The following is an 18,734-nucleotide window of genomic DNA, read 5'->3' as shown; positions in this document are numbered from 1 at the left end:
TACTACTACTACTACTACTACTACTACTACTACTACTACTACTACTACTACTACTACTACTACTACTACTACTACTGCTATTACTACTCCTTCTACATAGCCCTAGATAAGGGTCGCATTTTCGTAATTACGAATTGTTTTCAAGTCCGTTACGTATTTATTTTTAAATCTTGTCGTACCATCAAGAATTACAAAATCAAGTTACGAATATTATTTTTCCATCGGTTCGTATCGATTTTTATTGAGTTCTTTTCGCGTATTAAAGATCTTTTCGGTGCTTATATAAAATGGTTATCGGGTTTGTTTAACTGTCAAAAAACAATGGCGGCGCCCAGAGAGCGTCCTAAAAAACTGCAAAGCGGCAAAAACACGCTTTTAACATATTGTACGCAGTTGAATGTTAAGAAAGACATTATAGAAAAGATCTTATACGATGTTGTATGTTCAGATGCCGAAACAGTCGGAAAAGATAAAAAAAACGCGACACGACGGGTCCAAACTTAAACAAAAAAACATTGAACGAGTGGAAGGGACAATTCAAAATCTTTAACAGATAAATATATTTCCAAAAATGTATTTCTGAAACAAATGCTTTATTGGTATGGCTACAAGCGAAAATGACATGCGCTTTTGAACCTTCTTGATGGCTTTATGCTGTCTCCGAAAAACCTCATTGTGTGTTCATTTTAAACAAGCATGTCGTGTTGTTGTTTTTTCAAACAATAACAGTAGATCATGTATGTCACACGTGCCATTCTGATTATTACGCTTTGAGCTGCGTGAAGTTGGCACTGCCATCGACGATCGACATTCGAATATCGAACTGGGGCGTATGTCGAGCCAGCTCTGACACCGACATTCGGCAAAAGTCCCGAATATCGAGCTGGGACGAATGACGAGCTAGTTTTGACATCGACATGCGGCAAAAGTCCCGAATATCGAGCTGGGGCGAATGTCGAGCCAGGTCTGACATCGACATTCGGTACTTGTCACGAATATTGAGCTGAAGCGAATGTGGAGCCAGCTTTGACATCGACATTCTGCAAAAGCCTCGAATATCGAACTGGTGCGAATGCCGAGTCGGCTCTGACATCGACGTTCGGACATTGTCCCGAATATCGAGCTGGAGTGAATGTCGAGCCAGCTTTGACATCGACATTCGGCAAAATCCCTAATATCGATCTGGGGTGAATGTCGGGCCTGCTCTGATATCGACAATCGGCAAAAGTCTCGAATATTGAACTAGGGTGAATGTCGTGCCTACTCTGACATCGACATTCGGCACTAGTCCCGAATATCGAGCTGGGGCAAATGTCGAGCCAGCTGTGACATCGACATCAGGAAAAAGTCCCGTATATCGGGCTGGGGCGAATGTCGAACCAGCTCTGACATCGACATTGTGCAAAAGTCCCGAATATCGAGCTGGGGCGAATGCCGATCCAACTCTGACATCGACATTCTACACTATTCCCGAATATCCATCTGGGGCGAATGTCGAGCTGAAACGAATGTCGAGCCAGCTCTGGCATCGACATTCGGCAAAGGCCAGTGTATTTTTTTACATCGTCGGCAGACTGTGCTGTGGTGGTCGCGGCTGCATTGTCATACCAAGTTTGTGCATATTATGATTGGAAACATGTTTTTCGTATGATATTACTAAAACGTTTGCTGGCGAAAACATTCAATTAATTTTCAATTACGGCATGTTTATTTGATGCTACTTTATTTATGTCTTATCAGTCGTTATAATATGTAACTTAACAGGGGTGGAGGGCATGCGTATTCGAGACTTAACTTCGTTTAAGTGAGGTTGGTTGTAACTGACTTACAAAACGGCGTCGCTTTTGTTATTTTCGTAAGGAAGAAGCGCGTATTTTTTACCGCGTAGAAACTTTATATGTGTATGTATTGTAAATGAATACGCCCTTTAGGCTTTTCTGTGTGCATGCTTCCCTCGTTTTTTTCAAGATCGCAAACGTCGAAAAAAAGGTATTGAAAGAAGCGCGTTCACAAATGCGTCGTTTATTTACTTGACTTACGAGATTGGGTATGCATGGATAATATTTTATCTGATATTTAACCGTATTTGCGCATATGAACATTCAAATAAAACACAAATCACGAGTATCTTAATTTCCCGACGTTTTTCTTTTCTATAATAATTAATATATTGAAGATATAAGAGTGTAAATCCCCTTTTGGAAACTAACTTGTTTATGCAAATGTTATGCTCTGACTTTCAAACAAAAAACATAGCTCATACCTATGTTAGACGGTTTTACAAGACATTACTGTTGTGAATGAATTCCGCATTGGTACGAACGTATTGAAGATCTTTTTGTCATTAGAGGTCAGGAGTTAACATTTTATATTGCTTTGCAATTGACGCAGTATGTTATATGTGATGAATTGCTAGTTTTAAGTTATTATATCTAAGGTGAAATACACTGCTGCGATTGTTTTCTCACATATTTAACACAGTAATTTAAGGCATTTGATGGTATTTTTATACAGTGTAATTTTTAAACGTACATTTTAAATACGTATCAAGAGTAAACCTTAAACGGAATACAACGCTTTCTATTTCCCGGTAACAAAACGATAGTTAAAGGTTTAAAATAGAACGCGTAACTAAGTGTGTGCCTTTTTAGAAAGCGAAAGGTACATGACAATCCAACTATCAAACAAAGTACAAGACAAGTGCCACGCCAGTTAAAACACAATACAATCAATTTGACTTGCAATATAAGTGGAATGAGCAACCAAAAAGGTAAAGCCTGTTCAATACTATTACACTGTTGATTTTAGAAAATACTAACATTAGTAAGATTCGGAATAAGTTTTAGCAATTCGGAATACATGACGGACTCGATTTGCAAATCAGTGCATTGAGTGTTAATTGCAGATTCAAAAATATGTATTTATTGAATATAAGGAAATTTAAAGCGTGTTGCCACAACGATACTGATACATGTATATAACTTTGATGTGACACATTTTGGAAGACCTACTTATAAACCAGTTCTGTAGTTGGTGGAAGTGGACTTGTAGTGGATAGAAAGAGTTGTGCAAAGGCAATACATTATATGATTTTTTAGAGAAATGATCAATATATACAGGTATTTAATTGATCTTTTATTTCTTTTGTTAATACAAATTATTTGAGACGGTTGTTTTGAGGAAATAACATATAAGTTCATCCAAACATTGGTTGTTTCAAACATTACATGCTTATCTTTTATTATTTCAAGTGCCGAATAGTTTGTTTCCGAAATGGTGATTGGTGATGATGATGATGATTGGTGAGGATGATGATGATTGGTGATGATGATGATTGGTAATGATGATGATGATGATGATGATGATGATGATGATGATGATGATGATGATGATGATGATGATGATGATGATGATGATGATGATGATGATGATGATGATGATGTTAAAAATAAAAAATAAAATTATAAGTATTATCATAATTATTAATATTACGATTGTAATATTAATATGAATAAAATATTCGACTCTTGACCAGTTGCCGGGCGTTAAATAGAATAATACACACACCCCGCAACTGAGTTTTATATCGTCGCCACATAACTGGGTCTTCTATCGACATCCCGCTATACTTTCCAACTATACTGGGAACGCGCGTCAAGCAGTAAAAGTTTTGCGCACAATAAGTTGTTTTTATACTGGATATACACAATCTACAACAGATAACTACATGTAAAGATTGTATTTCTGAAACAAACGATTTATTGTTATGCCGAAGTTACGGAAGTTACGGGCGCTTTGAACCTTTGCTTATTTGGTAAAAACAACGAATTAAATTTTCATACCGCATAATAATGTTAAGAAAAGTAATAATATGTTAATAAAAATGCACAAAGAAAACTAAGTATATTAGACTCCCCTGTAAGTATGCAGCAACATCACGAGAATCCGGTAAATATGTCCGGTTGTCTTTATTTAGAGAAATGTGTATGCCATAAGTCCACTTTCAATTATTTATTTTTCTGTCAATTTCTTTTCAATTGAGCCTTTAAATAGTGAATGTGTTTTTGTATTTTATCTACGTAATTACCACTACGATACAATTAGTAGCCGGTCAAGAATTAACAGTTTTACAAACAATAATTTGTTATAATACTGAATATACATTATAAACAAAAGATAAACACATTTCCAAACTGTCTTTCTGAAACAAACGTTTAATTGGCATGCCGACATACGAAAATAACGGTCGCGTTTCAATATTCGTTCCGCATACTACTTCCACGTTTAAAATAAGTTGTTTATTTTTTAATGTGGATACATTTCACTTTAGTATTTTTTTCCCTGTTTAAAAAAAGGAAATAAAATATTTTTATATAAACAAAAAGCATTTTATAAGTGTCGTTTATCTTTTCGACGTTTTAATAGCATCAGACACGCAATATCAGACTGTACGTTCGAACGTCGTTTTATGTCTACGAAGGAAACAAATAAAGTAATAGCTTTTAGTATCTCCGTCCAACAACTTACAACATATCGGCTTCGCTTCTGCTGATTTTTTAAATTCATACTCATTTACATTTTTTGTTACTTACAAAACAATGATGGGATACAGATTCTTGATATGACCGAATCGGAATTGAAAATGGTGGAAGACCATATGGGTCATCACCTTAACGTCCACATCAATGTTTACAGACAACAAAGCTCTATGCTCGAAAAAAAGAAGGCGGCAAGGTTATAAGTTGCCACGAAAATGGACATCAAATGATAAATAATGATGTGTTTTTTTTACTGAGATTCATTTAACAAATTTAATAGATATGCTTTGTTTAGATTATTATTGTTATTATAAAATTTGATGGAACCATTTACTGAAATACATATTATATACATAAATATTTAAAACACGAAAATATTCATCACATTTTATCATTAGTTGTTTTCGGTACTAAAAGAACAGTCTTTACTAAAGCTCGATAATACACAAAATTTATGAACTCGTTTAATCAAATATGGTCGAAAATTCCAAATCCTGAATATACACCTTATCATTTAGTAAGTATTTTATTATAGATATGCCCCAACCTGTTAAGAGTGTCAGTTTATCAGATAGTGAACGCAAATATAGTAATAATTGAATATTAAATCGCCTAAAAGAATTTTATTTAGGACACAGGTAATGCAATTTTTTATTCTTTATAAAGTGCATATGATGTATATTTAAAAACTACACAGATTTCTCTTCATTCATTGAGGCCATATAAAACGAAAGCTCAGCAAGCTTGCATCATGCTGCATCGGAAACTCTTTCAGGTGTGTTAAAAAATAATAACACGCATGATGTTGTTATTATTTTTAACAATAAAAACAGATAAATATTATATATCTCAAATGCCGTTATGTTTCAAAGATTTCACAACAAACAGTGTAGTTTGGAATATAAAGTGGTTAATTATTTAAGTATCTAATTAATAACTATTGTTTTTTTTACGATGCTTGATCAGTATTGCATCGAACAATACTGTATAGAGTAAAACGCATATAAAATTAATTGTTACGTTTGAACCATATTTGAATAAAACATAAATATTGTGGCAGCTTAGTTACCTGCTCGTTTCTCAAACGATCGTATGATGTAATAATAAACACATGGGCACTTATCAAATGATTGTTTCATTTGTTAAAGTTTATTTTTGTTACAAAGTCCGATGACCGAGAATCTACATGCAGGGACTATACTAATGCAAAAAATGAAACACAACGAAAAACAGACAGGACCTGGATTTTTATAAAATGATACGTCCTTTAAACGAAAAATACCATTAAACCGCAAAGTGTCGTATCTGATTAGCCTGTGCGAACGGAACAGACTCATATGTGACGATACTTAAGTATATGCATTAAGCCCCGTTTTCCCAAAGCGAGGCTCGTATTAAAGTCATCGGATAAGAATTCTTGTTTTAACAAAGAGCGAGGAATAAATAACCACTAATGTAAATGTCAAAATATGTAAGAGAATTTTTTTTACCTCGTTAAGTATCATGACTCCAGTCTCATTAGCACACGATTTGGAGTATTATCATAAAGTACAAAATGGTGATAAGAACTGCTCAGTATTTTTAAGTATTAAAGGTATTTGAAGGAGGGACCATTCTATGGGAACAATGGGTATGTTAGAAAAACATTTTTTAGCCGTGCTCTAAGCAAACGGGGCTTAATGCATGTGCGTAAAGTTTCTTCAAAATAGCCCGTGCAGTCCGCACAGGCTAATCGGGGTCGACACTTTCCGCCTAGATCAGTGTTTTTTAAATGAGAATTTAGAAGGGATTACAAAATCCGTAAAGCGGAAAGTGTTGTCCCGGATTTGTCTGCGCGGATTTCAATGCTAATCTGTGACGACACTTTTCGCACATGCACTGAACTCGTTTTTTCCAGACCGTGGCTCATTTATAAAAAAATTCTGCAGTAACGCCAGAGATTTAGAAAACAGCACAAACAAGTAATCTTACAATTCAAGTATCTAATTTCTACCTACCTAAATTTTAATTGTGCTGGAATATTGGAATATTGGTAGTTTGTCGGATGGTCCTGAAAAGAAATGCTCACGAAAGTTTTCGTATGGTTTTTAGCTTATGTCATGGTCCTGTGTCCGTCGTGTGTGCGTGCGTGCGTCCATGCGTGCGTGCGTTAACTTTTTCTTGAAACATCTTCTTCTCCTAAACTACTGGTCCAATTCTGATGAAATTTCTCAGGTATGTTCCTGTGGTGAACCTCTTTCAAATTTGTTCAAATGATGCCCCTAGAGTCAAATTTGACTTTGCCCCTGGGGGTCTAAAAATTGAAAATTTGCTTATATAAGGCCTATTTTGTGCAAACTTTATAAATCTTCTTGTCAAGAACCATTGGGCCTAGGGCTACCAAACTTGGTATGTAGTGACATCTTAAAGTCCTCTACAAAGTTTGTTCAAATTATGCCCCTGGGGTCAAATTTGACCCTGCCCCGGGGGGTCCAAAAATTGAAAATTTGCTTATATATGGCCTATTTTGTGCAAACATTAAAAATCTTCTTGACCATAACCGTATGGCGTAGGGCTACCAAATTTGGTATGTAGTGACATCTTATAGTCCTCTATCAAGTTTGTTCAAATTATGACCCTGGGGTCAAATTTGACCCTGCCCCGGGGGGTTAAAAAATTGAAAATTTGCTATATAAGTCCTATTTTGTGCAAACTTTAAAAATCTTCTTGTCCATAACCATTGGGCCTAGGGCTATCAAATTTGCTATGTAGTAACATCCTATAGTTTTCTACCAAGTTTGTTCAAACTATGCCCCTGGGGTCAAATTTGAACCAGCCCCGGGGGTTAAAAAATTGAAAATTTGCTTGTATAAGGCCTATTTTGTGCAAACTTTAAAAATCTTCTTGTCCGTAACCATTGGGCCTAGGGCTACCAAATTTTCTATGTAGTGACATCTTATAGTCCTCTACCAAGTTGTTCAAATTATGCCTCTGGGGTCAAATTTGACCCTGCCCCGGGGGGGGGGGGTAAAAATAGAAAATTTGCTTACATAAGGCCTACTTTGTGCAAACTTTAAAAATCTTTTTAACCATAACCATTGGGCCTAGGGCTACCAAATTTCCTATGTAGTGACATCTTATAGTCTTCTACCAAGTTTGTTCAAATTATGCCACTGGGGTCACATTTGACCCTGCCCCGGGGGGGGGGTCAAAAAATTGAACATTTGCTTATATAAATCCTATTTTGTGAAAACTTTAAAAATCTTCTTGTCGATAACCATTGGGCCAAGGGCTACCAAATTTGGTATGTAGTGACATCTTATTGTCCTCTACCAAGTTTGTTCAAATTAAGCCCCTGGGATCAAATTTGACCCTACCCCGGGGGGTCAAAAAATTGAAAATTTGCTTATATAAGGCCTATTTTGTGAAAACTTTAAAAATCTTCTTGTCCATAACCATTAGGCCTAGGGCTACCAAATTTGGTATGTAGTGACATCTAATAGTCCTCTACCAAGTTTGTTTAAATTATGCCCCTGGGGTCAAATTTGACCCCGCCCTGGGGGGTCAAAAAATCGAAAATTTGCTTATATAAGTCCTTTTTTGTGCAAACTTTTAAAATCTTCTAGTCCATAACCGTATGGCATAGGGCTACCAAATTTGGTATGTAATGACATCTTATAGTCCTCTACCAAGTTTGTTCAAATTAAGCCCCTGGGATCAAATTTGACCGTTCCCCAGGGGTCACAAAATTGAACATATGCTTATATTGGGCCCATTTTGTGCAAACTAAAAAAATCATCATGTCCATAACCATTGGGCCTATTTCTATCAAATTTGGTAGGTAGTGACATCTAATAGTTTACTACTTCGTTTTTTTTTTTCAAATTATGCCCCTGGGAGCAAATTTGACCTTGCCCCAGGGGCCTCAAAAATGAACATATGCTTAAATAAGGCCTATTTTGTGCAAACTTAAAAAATCTTCTTTTTCTTAATTATAGAGCCTAGGGCTACTAAATTTGGTATGTTGTGATATCTAATAGTTCTCTACCAAATTTGTTCAAATTATTCCCCAGGGCTCAAATTTGACTCTGTCCCGGGAGGTCACAAAACTGAACATATGACGTTTACCAGGGGAGATTACTGCGGCCGTGTGGCTGTGACCAACAACAACAACAACATCTTGTAAACAGGAGATAAAACCCTGTCATTTAGTGCCATTTTAGATCAGATGGTGACTGCTTAAAAAGGAATTGAAGTAAGAACATGTGTTCTGAATGTTTTTCTTATAAACTGAAAAATGTCGGGATTTATTTAAATATGTCGAAAGTGACCATATATCCCGATAAAAAAATTTCGGATGACATGTTTATTTAATGTCTTTTTTGTAGTGTTTAAACCAGTTTAATAATATCTTATTGATTTTAAAACACAACTTCCATGAACATAATTATTTCCATAAAAGTCAATATATGATACTGCATTGTAAACTCAAACTTTGTATGCTAGAGAAGGTGTTGGAATTAATGAAGTGCAATGTTCTTAACTGTCTATATGCTGCTTTTTAATAACTAATGATTCATTGTTCCATTTGTGAATTGTGACTCATGAATTGTGGCGATATGATTGTCAATTGCTCAACGATCCATATAAATTTCTGATCATTTTATAATTTTCTTAATATAAGTTATGAATTGATCTTAGAAGTCATATGCATTACTTAATTAAATACATTTATAAATATAAGAAATAATCTTTAGATTATCATTATATTCTCAGGCCTGTTGGTCTAAGGGATGTGTGGGTTGTTAATTATATGTATGCCCCTCTTCGAAGAAGAGGGTGTTTATTGTTTTGCACATGTCGGTCCGTCCGTCATCCGTATGTCCGTCCACCAGATGGTTTCTGGATAATAACTCAAGAACGCTTAGGCCTAGGATCATGACATTTCAAAGGTACATTGATCATGACTCGCAGATGACCCCTGCTGATTTTAAAGTCACTAGGTCAAAGGTCAAGTTCACGGTGACCCGAAATAGTAAAATGTTTTCCGGATGATAACTCAAGAACGCTTATGCCTATGATCATGAAACTTGATATGTACATTGATCATGACTCGCAGATTACCCCTATTGATTTTCAGGTCACTAGGTCAAAGGTCAAGGTCACGGTGACCGGAAATAGTAAAATGGTTTCCGGATGATAACTCAAGAACGTTTTATGCCTAGGATCATGAAACTTCATAGTTGCATTGATCATGATTCGCAGATGACCCCTATTGATTCTCAGGTGAAAGGTCAAGGTCACTGTGACCCGAAATAGTAAAATGTTTTCTGGATGATAACTGAAGAACGCTTATTCCTAGGATCATGAAACTTCATAGGTACATGGATCATGACTCGCAGATTACCCCTATTGATTTTCAGGTCACTAGATCAAAGTTCACGGTGACTCAACTTATTATAACTCAAGAACGCTTACGCCTAGGATCATGAAACTTCATAGGTACATCTATCATGACTTGCAGATGACCCCTATTGACTTTCAGGTCACTAGGTCAAAGGTCAAGGTCACGGTGACTTCACACAGTAAAATGGTTTCCGGATGATAACTAAAGAAAGCTTACGCCTAGGATCATGAAACTTCATAGTAACATTAATCATGACTCACAGATGGACCCCTATTGATTTTCAGGTCACTAGGTCAAAGGTCAAGGTCACAGTGCCAAAAACGCATTCACTCAATGGCTGCCACTACAACTGACAGCCCATATGGGGCGGGGCATGCATGTTTTACAAACAGCCCTTGTTTGAGATGATTCTTTACAAAGAAAGATGCTTCTATTGTATTTGTTATAAATGTGTGAAAGGCTCTAAGAAGGAACCAAAGATTATTAACCCATTTACCAAACACCAACAGGATTTTACGGGTTTATAGCTGACGACTTTATAAAAAATTATGATAAAATGAGAAATTGCTCAAGATGAGCAATTTCTCCTTTTATCACAATTATTTCTACCATACCTGATTATTTCCTTAATATTCCATTACAATTTAATTGTCGTCTGCAACCTTTTTCAAATTGGGAAAGTCCAAAATGTGTCGTTTGGTAAAGGGTTAAGGCATTTTGATTCCTACGGGTCTTGTGAATCTGTTTCAAATCAAATGCGTATATTTGATCTTCAGCATCTAAAAATATGTGAAATAGAAAGAACGACAATATCTTTTGGAGAGATAAATGTACCTACGTTATAAGCAATGGGACTGTGCTTCAAAGGAACAATTCCCGGGCTTTTTAGTCTGTTTAGTTAACACGGTAGTAACTTTTTCCATATATAAAAATGCTCATTTTCCAACTTAAAGCGCCAAATGGGACGAGGGATAGACAGAGAAAGTCACATGCTTGAGTACATTTCAACCCATGCGCATTGCGCGTTTTTTTCGCATAAAAAACAGTGGAGCGATACAGGGCCATCATGGTCCTCTTGTTACTTAATGTATCATGAGCAACAGCTATGACACAATATATGACCCGCGAAAATGGGTTTTATGCCACATGCGGACAGCGTTGCTCCAACTATATATCTAAGAATTGGGGCCTGAATTTCGAAAGGAAAAAACCTGCAGGCATGTATTTTTGCGATTTTTACCCTTTATTACTTTCATTAATTGTTAAAATACCGCTAACTTTCCAGCCATATCGGCAAAAAAGATATAAGCGTTAATATCGCATTAATATTTGCTCTCTATCTCGGCTTTACTCGCTATGAAAGTTTTAAGCGGGTCACAAAATTACAACTCCCACTTAGAAAATTTGCAGCGAGTTTAGTTGAGATAAAGAGGGAATATTAATATATAATAAATGATAATCACTTGCTGATATCAATGAAAAGTCAGCGACACTTAAATAATCAATACAAGTAATAAAGTGTTTAAAACGGCGAAAAATACCTGTCTTGACATGGACATCGCCATCTTGTTTTTACGTAATTACACCCTCTGCAAATGGAAAGTGATTGATCATGTTTGCTTGCCAAGTTGTTGAGTTATTTTCAATGATTATGCAGACACAGTAAATCACTCTTAATAAGGCTCCTTCTGGCAAAATTGTGCTTCATGCAAGTGTGAACCATCCCAGACTAGCCTGTGCCTTCTGCATACAGGGACCACACATTCGGCCTTGTATGGCAATTTTGATTTAAGGGAATTATCACTGTTTAAAGGAGAAAAGTGTCATCCCTGATTACCCTGTGCAGACTTAACAGGATAATATGAAATGGCACACACATGCATTAAGCACATAATTCCCATGCAGACTTAACATGATAATATGAAATGACACACACATGCATTAAGCAAATAATGCCCATGCAGCCTTAACAGGATAATATGAAACGACACACACATGCATTAAGCACATAATTCCCATGCAGACTTAACAGGATAATATAAAATGACACACACATGCATTAAGCACATAATTCCCATGCAGACTTAACAGGATAATATGAAATGACACACACATGCATTAAGCACATAATTCCCATGCAGACTTAACAGGATAATATGAAATGACACACACATGCATTAAGCACATAATTCCCATGCAGACTTAACAGGATACTATGAAATGACACACACATGCATTAAGCACATAATTCCTATGCAGACTTAACAGGATAATATGAAATGACACACACATGCATTAAGCACATAATGCCCATGCAGACTTAACAGGATAATATGAAATGACACACACATGCATTAAGCACATAATGCCCATGCAGACTTAACAGGATACTATGAAATGACACACACATGCATTAAGCACATAATTCCTATGCAGACTTAACAGGATAATATGAAATGACACACACGTGCATTAAGCACATAATGCCCATGCAGACTTTACAGGATATTATGAAATGACACACACATGCATTAAGCACATAATCTCAGAACGAGGCTCAGTTGCATGTTAATTGCAATAAGCGCTCATTGATGAGCTGAACACACAAAACAAAAACTACGGAGAAATCATATATTTACCACATAATTATATAATAGTAAAAATTAAAAAAAAATCTTTACTTTGAATTTGCATGCTTTTAAAATTTGCACATTAAAAAACATGTATACATGTAGTTATCACTTACATTGAAAAAGAATCATCACCCTGATAACCATAAGTCACTCTTAAACAATAACATTCTTAAAAAACTTATCACAAAAATCATCACATGTTGCTTATAATGAATCACAGAGCGAATGTCAATGAATGTATTGCAATAAAACAGTTAATTTTAACACAGATGTGCTTGGTTGAAATGGCTTTAGCACTTAAAGCATTTCCTGTTCAACTTCAGAACACAATCACGGGCTAGCCAGTGATATTTTCCAAAGGGATGATCTAACCATATGACATACATGTACGAAACACATTGTTTAACATTTTACAACAGTATGCTGGGCTGTATTGCCTTTGATACTTTATGAAGAGTTCTTATACTGATTAGTATTTTTAAATGTTGAAGTTTTCAAACATTATGATTTACAGATGAAATTCCTTTATTTCCATGCAACATTTCCACTTGTATTAATTGGAAAAGGGGACTTTTCTTCGTTCAAATGGTGTGTGGTTGGCTTTATGATCTGCCCTAGGCAGTTTTAATAATAAAGCATCTATTTTGTATCTACCTAATCAAGGTCTGGTCTATTTTTATCCTGTTGATCTTATGTTCAAATCTAAAATTCAAGTTAATCTGACTTAGAAAAACTTTAACCCATATATACCCACTTAGAAGCAAAGTGAAAATGGTTATGTGTAAGAAGCATAAAACCAGAACAGCCTGCAAGTAACTCGCAGTCTGTTTAGGTTTTATGCTGTTTGCTGCTTATCAGTATCTAAGGATTAGAAATGAAGCATTTAAAACTTTATATTACATGTAGTAAGAAAGGTCTTAAATTAAATTTAACTTTCTAAGGGACCTACACATGTGTGAAGATATGTATAACGTGATAACGGGTTAAACCTGACTAATTATGTTTAAGCACACATACCAAAGCCTACAAATCTCTTGAAGAATTCTATCAAAGTGTATAATATTGACCTCACTCTGGGCTTACCCTTTACCAATCAGAAACACTTTGATGCAATTGAAAGTCCCTTAGAAAATCTAAAAAAAATTAAGTCCTTTCTTACAAGATTCAATTTTTAAAGGCTTCATTTCAAACCCTAAGATACTAATGAGTAGCAAACAGCAAAAGACCTGAACAGGCTGTGAGTTACTCGCAGGCTGTTCTAGTTTTATGCTGGTTGCAAAAGCCGTTTTTATTTCTTTTGATCGGGAAAGGGTTAATGTGTGTGCATTAAGTGTCGTCCCAGATAAGCCAGTTAAGTCCGCAAAGGCTTATCACGCACGAAACTTTCCACCTTAACTTGATTTTTGATAATAAGAGACTTCTTTTTTTAAATTACACCAAAGACCACATAAGGGAGAGTGGTCATTTCATATAAGTCTGTAGGGCCTGCGAACATGCACAGTCCGATTTATCAAAACGAGGCTCATATATACTACCATTCTGCACACTATTATAAATAGTTCTTGAATGCCCTGAGCTTTTATGAGTACATAGGTACAATTCAGAGTTCTTCTCGTCAACTGAATTTTAAATGTCAAAAATTATGTCTCACATATGTCTATAAAATCGAGTTCAATCAACCTAAAATATCTTCACAAACACAATACCTGTCATCATCGACATCGATTTGCGAGTAATTTGCGGAAAAAAAAACTCAATACAAAAACTTTACACAAAAACCGTTATCAAACCGAATGCCGAAGTTTTGAATTTGATCTATCTTACGTAGGTTCCGGAGAAAGTTGGTGTATTACGATTGGTTGATTAGACACGAGATCTTTCTCACCTAGGATTCCGGACAAAATCGGTAGCGTTCATGTGTATTATCAAACTCAGAACACGCGGCTTTTTAATTTGCAAAAACTTACACATTTTAATGAACCGTTGACGTGTTTGAAACTTTGGATTAATACCATATCACGTAAGTTGTTTTAATTTGCACATTACTTATATATATATATATATATATATATATATATATATATATATATATATATATATATATATATATATACTGACATTCCCTGTATAGCGGGGTGTCGATACAAGACCTACTTATGTGGCGACGATATAAAACCTTGTTGCAGGGTGTTTGTATATATGCTATATAAAGACCAACAACTTCAGGACTAAATTCAAATAATTATTGTATTTCTGAACAAATTACTTTTGCTACATTTAAGTTCCGTACGATATTTTTGATTGAATCAAATAAGTAATATTGTTATAATATTAACTACTTTCTGGTTGCTGGAATATAATAATATAATAAAATTAAATTATCTCACACTGTTAACATGTTAATTTATCATCGAAAAGTTAAATTAAATAAGCAAACTTGTGATAATGATGATGATTATGATAATAATAATAATAATAATAATAATATTATTATTATTATTATAATTATTATTATTATTATTATTATTATTATTATGGAGTTCCGTAATTTTGAATTTACCCTAAATCCTATAATTATTTTCGTTTTTTAATAATAATAATAATAACAATAAATATTATAATAATAAAATAATCATAATAATAATTATTAGTATTATTATAATTATAATAAATATTATTATCATTATAATTATTTTATAATAATAAAAATAATAATAATAATAATAATAATTATTAGTAGTATTATTCTTATTACTACTACTAATACTACTACTATTAATATAAACATAATCATTAGAGTAAATTCTAAACTACTGAACTCCATAATCATATTATTAATGATGACATTTATATAACATGTTAACATTTTTCACTATAAATATTTTGCGTAACTTTAAAATGGATTTTCTTTGATATAAAAAAATGGATACTAGAACATTTGTATTGTATGCCATTTTTAAGGTATAGAAGACGGAATTTTTTAATGTTTTTATACCCTTCCGTAAAAAACTACAACATATAATTATTATATTTAACATCTTCCATTTTTGTTCTGACGTAATTCAACGGAAGTTTATTTTCAGAGGTATACTACTGTCCGTAAAAGTGTAATTTGTAAATAGAGTTCCTCGCTGGAGGGCGTACATATTACCATGGTGGTCTGTGGATTTCTTTTAAAATAAGTTATAGTTTCCTTGCAGAAATGAAAACTATGACGAGACCAGATAAGTCTTGCGCTTGACCAGATACTTCGTTCTAGGTTATAGGTCATGATAAATATTAAAGTTAAAAGACCAATTAGACACACAGTATCCCTAACGGAGTCGTATTTTCCATTGCCCTGATCACATGGAATACAATGTATATCAGACACCACTTATAGGAAACGTGTCTGGATAATGACTTTCGTATAATATTGAAAAATATTAGAACAAAAATTACCAAGTTACTTTGATAAAATGAATTGAACAACAATATGTTTAATGTGGTGAACAAAGTGCCAGATTCGGCATCATTCATCTATAAATATAATACAAAATAAATTGCGATATTGTGATATAAGGTTTGGGTAAGTTTTTAATTTATTTTTTTTTTATAAATCGGTGTTTTGTGCTTATTTGTAATTTTACTTGGATTTAATTATAATTATTGTCATGTTATTATCTTAACGCAGATTACGAGTATGAAGATACAGTAACTTATCAAAAATTCATTGCATTTTAATTCACTACCGATTGTTTATGATATCATGCGTATAGAAAATACTAGATATATATACGCTTATTTAGCTTCACGTAGAGAACATAAAGCAGAAGCATTGTCGCTTTGAGTTTTCGTGCCGAGAAAGTAAACTTATATGTGCTGACATTTACCCGATATTGTATTTATCCCGCCATTGACTCTTTTTTTTATTTTCGAAAGTAAACGCGAATATAGTTTACGAACAGAGGTGAATATACAGTACGGTGTTCTGACTTGATAATTCGAGTATGCTGATGAAATGCAATATGTGTTTTAGGTTTCTGAGATATACATATAGCTAATAGATAAAGAATAAAAACTTTTGACATTGAAAGTTTATATCATCATTGATTCAATTCTTCTCCACTAATTGGAGATCCGCAACTCGATAAACGATGGGTGCATGTAAATATATATTATACAAGTATAGTAATATTGAATCAAAACAAAACAGAAGTACAGTAGACTTGTATTGTTCACTTTTCATTGACTAACAGTAATTCCGATGTTTAAAAAAATCGGGTTCAATGTTCCTTTACAAAACAAATGTAACTACAAAAAATGTTATAAATTAGGACCGCATTGTGGTTTTGAATGCATTCAATATTCACAAGTTTCTTTACATGTATAAATTTAACATGTCGGTATATCATCTATACAAAATAATCACCTATCTTAACACACAATCCGGAAAACAACGAAAAATAAAACAAATGGTGTAAAATAAAACACTCAACCATATTTATTAATAAACAAAACACATTTACTAGTATTATGGTCACGAAAAACAAAATAATAAGGTGAACAGTTTAATTTAATTTGCAAATTACAATGTGGGTAAATATGAGAGTAATATGCAATTAAGTGCAACAAACGCTTTTGGGAACTTGAAAGAAAAAGAAGTTTTTTAACTGAATCATTTTCACTGACTTAGTCATACGAATTTCCATGGCGACCGCAGCGATTGCCAGACTGAGCAGGTTGTGGACAAGCATTTCCATCAGCTTCCCCACCACGTACAGGTACTTCAAGTCCATCGTAGCTTCAATCCTTCTCCACGGCTGCGAGACATGGACGCTTCGAGCGGACACAGAACGCAGGGTACAGGCATTTGAACAAAAATGTCTCTGAAGACTGCTCCGCATTTCCTATTTGTAGCACAAGACCAACGAATACGCCGGAACATGACTGCATCACTTGTTGGTCCACAAGAATCCCTACTGGCGACCGTCTAACGACGAAAGCTGGCTTGGCTTGGACACGTCAACAGACACAAGTCTCTGTGCAAGACTGTTTTCCAGGACACGCTAGAGGGAGGTCAATGTCGAGGCCGTCAGAAAAAAAAGAATTGATAATGTAAAAGAGTGGACATCCTTTCCCATAAAAGGATGAATGACTCTCAGCAGCACACAACAGACCTGACGCGAGGAGGATTTTTGTACCGTCGTCCCTCATTTCCCCCGGGATTGATAATGATGATTATGCTGATGATGATGATGAATATTGGTGATGCTGCTGCTGCTGCTGCTGATGATGATGACGATGACGATGATCATGATCATGATCATGACGATGTTGATCATGATGATGAAGATGATGATGATGATGATGATGACGATGGTGATGATGATGATGATGATGACTTACCTGACCTTAGTACAATTGGATACACTAATATAATTTCTCGTATAATGCATAGAATTTGCGTTCTCTTATAATACACAGAATTTGCGCATGTATAATGTAAAGTATAAAACAATCCAAGATTATTTTATTTTCCCGACGCAGTTTTATTTCTAAAAATATTTTTTTGACGCAATATAATGGCTTAACACTTCTTTCTGTAACTGTAAATTATTAAAATTATAATAAATATGAATTAGAGTTAATACAAACTTACTAAACCCCATAATGATACTATTGAAGATGACACTTATATTAAATCTGTTAATTTTAATGTTAATACTTGTATTGTATACAATGTTTAAAGTATCCAAAACGATCCAATTTCATAAAGCAAGTTATTTGCCTAAAAATGTAGATGCGTGTCTATTATTTTCAAAAATATTTTAATGGGGTCAGAGGTAACCAAACATGAAAGCAGGTTTCAACTCTATTGCTTTGTAACATATTTTTGGGACAAGCCGTTATTTAATCCTAAGCATCACCTGCTATATACTACACATATACAGGTAAGCTCAATTGCACGAAAATATATAAGAAAAACTTCAATTACATATTATATACAAATAAAGTTGTTACACATGGTGATCCTTCGCAACATGAAATATCAACAGTACCTTGCGTATAATGAATATAAATGATGAAATAGGACGGAGAACACTCAGGATATATCGATCAGCGTTAAGTTTAGTGCATAACACGTCATTTCGTAAATACCAGTATACTGGTCTAATTCTTTGCAAAATATGTTAA

General features: G+C 34.4%; 2 protein-coding genes across 4 annotated transcripts in view; both read right to left on the bottom strand.

The window, feature by feature from the left end:
* LOC127835410 (neurogenic locus notch homolog protein 1-like) overlaps positions 1-12,827 on the bottom strand; it is a 37,363-nt gene extending 24,536 nt beyond the window's left edge. For all 3 annotated transcript variants that reach the window (XM_052361833.1, XM_052361832.1, XM_052361831.1), the window contains exon 1: positions 12,671-12,827. The gene's annotated coding sequence lies outside the window, so the exon portion shown is untranslated. The remainder of the gene's footprint in view (positions 1-12,670) is intronic.
* LOC127835412 (neurogenic locus notch homolog protein 1-like) overlaps positions 1-18,734 on the bottom strand; it is a 210,044-nt gene that overhangs the window by 25,334 nt on the left and 165,976 nt on the right. The window lies entirely within an intron of this gene.

This window comes from Dreissena polymorpha, chromosome 6 (genome assembly GCF_020536995.1).
Source record: "Dreissena polymorpha isolate Duluth1 chromosome 6, UMN_Dpol_1.0, whole genome shotgun sequence".
Lineage (NCBI taxonomy): Eukaryota > Metazoa > Mollusca > Bivalvia > Myida > Dreissenidae > Dreissena > Dreissena polymorpha.
The sequence above is the reverse complement of the archived record's forward strand: the minus strand, read 5'-3'. Positions and strand labels throughout refer to the sequence as shown.